Source organism: Pleurodeles waltl, chromosome 4_1 (assembly GCF_031143425.1).
Source record: "Pleurodeles waltl isolate 20211129_DDA chromosome 4_1, aPleWal1.hap1.20221129, whole genome shotgun sequence".
NCBI lineage: Eukaryota > Metazoa > Chordata > Amphibia > Caudata > Salamandridae > Pleurodeles > Pleurodeles waltl.
The window spans coordinates 108,786,004-108,790,316 of record NC_090442.1 but is presented as its reverse complement, the minus strand read 5'-3'; positions in this window follow the sequence as shown (position 1 = coordinate 108,790,316).

The following is a 4,313-nucleotide window of genomic DNA, read 5'->3' as shown; positions in this document are numbered from 1 at the left end:
AGTGAGAATAGTCTGGCACTGCTCCAATTGTGTTCAAGCCACCACTATTGCAGCTCTTGTGAAGTCAACTCTGAAACCCGGATGAAATCTGAGAGGTTCTTTTGGTGCTGGGCCCACTGAGACTCATTTCAAGGTTTGTCATTTGGCATGGTCAACAGGCAGGATGCAGGTGGCAAGTAGCTCTAAGAATCTTCAGAGCCATCCTCACTGAGACCCAGGACTGCTGATGAAACATCAGAATCATAGCTTGAATGTCCTAGACTCATTGATCCAGAGAGAAAGCCCAAAAATGCACAATATCCAGGATGGGTCAGATGAAAGGAAGCCCCTGCAAAGGAGTCAGACATGACTTTGGCATGTTTATTGTGAACCACAACCATGTAAGAAGATTCACCATTGCCTGGAGGTAGTCTATAACTGACTGTTGGCTTCAACAGCCAGTCATTGAGGTAGGGAAAGACTGTTACCCTCTACCATTGAGGAACCCTGCAACTACCACAATCATCTTTGTGAGTGCCCAAGGCTGAAAGGGACCACATCAAAAGGCTTGTGCCACACTTTAAAGCCCTGGTAGCACCTGTGGGCCTGGAGAACGGATATATGTAAATAGTCATCCTGTAGGTCCAACACCACATTCAGTCCAAGGCAGATAGAACCTGGACCAGCGTATTTGTCCTTCAACAGGAAAGAATTGAAAAGTCTAAGGCCCGTATTTATACTTTTTTTGCGCCGCATTTGCGTCGTTTTTTGACGCAAAAACGGCGCAAACTTGCAAAATGCCATTGTATTTTGTAGGTTTGCGCCGTTTTGCGTCAAAAAGCGGCGCAAATGCGGCGCTAAAAAAAGTATAAATACGGCTTTAAGATCGAAAATAGGATGCAGGCCTACATCCTATTTTGGCACTAGGAAATAATGCTAGAAACAGCCAGTTCTGATCGCTGTGGCTGGAACTCCTCTGTAGAGCTCATTTCTAAGAAACAGCCTGAATTTCTTGCAGCAATTGGGCAAGTGGTTTTCTGGGAGGAAGATGCAATGGGGCGGAACGTAATGGCTGGGCATAGCCCTGTAAGATTATCTGCAGGACTCACCTGTTGGATGTTATGGCTTGCAACTAATGGAGAAATTGACTGATCTGGCCTTCCACCAGGTGATCTTGTGCTGCTGAGGGTAAAGTAAAGTTTCTTGGAGGCTGCTGGTCCTGCAAGCCTGGACGATGTCTTCTGGATCCCCTACCTCTACCCAATCGAGCTGAGGTTCATTTTGTTGGAGTGGTGGACCCTGACACCTAAAGGCAAAGCCCCTGAGATGCCTCAAAAGGGGTGACATTGTTGTGGGTACTGCTTTATGGGTGTGGAGAGATTGTGTGACCGGGAGTTGACTCTATATTCTTTGAAGTACTTGTAGGTGGAGTTGACCTTCTTGCCAGAAAGGTGAGACATTTTAAAATGTACATGCATGAGTGATGCTTAAACATTGCCTGGAAAACTTGTAAACCTTATCTGTGCATGATGCCAGGCTACCACACTAGTGCTCTTGCTCTACCTAAGTAGTTGTTCATGGTAGGCAGTTTAACCCAGAAATGCTCTTTGTTGACGAGCCACCTGTAGGTTCACAGGTGGTGAATTTAGCCCAAGTGCCAATGAGAGTGTCGGTCAGGGCTTGAGCAATAGTAGAGGATCAGATGGATAAGATAAGGTCTGTGCTAGGGTTGTAACAATTCTGGGAGGATATTGGCTTTTAATTCAATAGAAGACTTCAACTGCTTATCTAATGACCACAGTGAACGAAACTGACTCTTCCTTGAAAGGCCAGTGAAAAAGCCCAGCCCTGCGTAAGAGGTAGTATCCACCTCACAGTCCTCTTGAAGGTCTAGATAAAATTATTTTATTTTTTGTGCATCTTAGTATGCAGTGTGATAGTGTCCTGGCTGCAGGTGTGCTGAGAACCATGAGAGGATAAGCGTGCGTCCTGGTCGTGATGTTTTTGTAAATGATGCAGCTGATTTTGAAGATGGTGCAGGCTGTTAAGAGGAGCCAATGGACTTCCATCAAGCAAGGTTAGATGAGATCATATATCGTTAGGCCATGGAAAAGACATACTGCAGAGTGTAGGATGCCCTTTATGGATGGCCGTGTGGAGTCTGGGAGGCCATGGAGCAGGACGTTACACCATAAAAAAAAGGCAGAGGGCCTATTCCATTTATGCGTCAAGGATCTGAAACACCATTCATACATCCACTACGACCGCCCAAGTTGCTGCTCCTATTTAAAAGAGAGTAAACACCACATACATTCATCCATACATCTTTGTCCTTTCCTATGCTGTACTTTAGCCCTTGTGTTGAGACATTTAATTCCGAAAAAAAATGGAACTGTGATGCCGAAATGTTCCGGTTAAGTCCATAGGAAACTTAGACCAGCTGTTTCAAATCAAGCATGGAATATCATGCAGAGAGTATATCAATTATACTTCTATGTGAATCTCAGAAACTACATGGCAAGGATGTGGGGAACAGTGCATCACTTTCCGAGGGGTCACTGCTAATGCAACCATTCTAAACACGACACCAGGGAGACAGAAGCAATGTACTATCAGGGAAATGTCCTGGTTCAACTTTGTTGGATTTTAGCTTTACATGCCAGGCATGGGTTTCAGAAAGCAGCAATACTCCCACTCAAGACGCCTACAGAGATACAGGCTCCCTACTTGAAGTTGCTTTGGACCCTCAGGCTTGCCACTTGACAACATCCATGCCACCAGCAAGCAGATTCCCACACTCATTTACTTTCAAAAGGACTGAGTTGCAGAGCATAAAGAAAAGATGTGGAACCTGGGCCCTCTGATTCCTTTGTAGGCACTCTATAGGTCAGGAGCTACATATTACTACTTTCATTAGTACCATGCCAAATGCTTGAAGAAATCCTACCTCACTGTATCAGCGATAGGTCCTACTGAAGATGTTGCAACACAGCTTTCAGGAGGGTCTTGCTCGGCATAGCCAATACTTTTGGTGGAAATTAAAAGACTTAGGGCTTCATTACGAGTGTGGTGGTTCGAGGACCGCCACACTCACTTTGACAATCAGACCGCCACACTCCAGGCTGTCCGACTGCCCAATTACAACTATGGTGGGCGGACTCGCTTAAAGACTGCTGTCCCCGCCAGGATCCTAGATCCCCACGGGGTGACAGCAGTCAGACTTTTAACCAACCATGGCCTGGTTGAAGTCAGCGCCACCTGGCTGATTACAACCCAACTTTCTGCCAGCCTTTTTATGGCGGGACCCTGCCATGAAAAGGATTGCGGAAAGCCAGTGCCAGGAGGCCTCGGAGGGCACCCTGCACTGCCCTTCACTGCCCCCTGCCCAGCATCCCCGGAATGCACACTGTTAGAAATGGGATCTCTGGTTGGCAGTCAGTTTGTACTCTGTCAAAACAGGTACCCTCACTCTAGTCAGGGCAAGGGAGATACTCACTTAAGATAACCCCTGCTCACCTCCTTGGTAGCTTGGCACAAGCAGTCAGGCTTACATCAAAGGCAATGTGTAAAGTATTTGTACCACCACACACAGTAATACAGAGAAAACACTACAAAATGGACATCACACCAGTATAGGAAAATAGCCAATATTTATCTAAATCAAACAAGACCAAAATTACAAAACTCCAACATACACAAGTAAAGTTATGAATTTTTAAAATAATAGAGTCTTACTCCATAGAAAACAATGGAAACTATGTTGTTAATACAAAGTACCTGATATGTGTTAAAAATAAAGCTGCACGGGCAAGCGTGCACCAGGAAAGTCAGCGATGCAGGTAAGGCCGTCATCGTTTCTTCTCCGGTCAGATAGGAGATGCATAGTGTTTCTCTCCCGCAAGAGAGCAATGCGTTTATTTCCGGACGGGGCACGTCGGATCCGTGCAGGCTCGCGTTGATTTTGAAGCCCAGCGACGATGCATGCGAAATCTGGCTGCATAGTGATGGAAAACCACTCTGCATGGGGTTTGCGTCGTTTTCATCAGCTGCAAGCGGGTGTTGCAACATTTCTCCAGTCACAATGCAGGTGATGCATCGATTTTCCAGTCGCGATGCAAGTGATGCATCATTTTTTCAGCCGCAATGCAGGTGGTGCATCATTTTTACAGCCGTTTTACAGGTGGTGCATCAAAATGTTCCCTGTACAGTTCCTGTGCATGGATTTCCACCTTGGTTCACCTTGGTTCTATCAGCTTCAAATTTCAAGGGCCCAGGGACTGGATAGGGCACGGCTTGGAGTCACAGCAGAGAGTCCAGGTGCTGGCAGAGGAAGT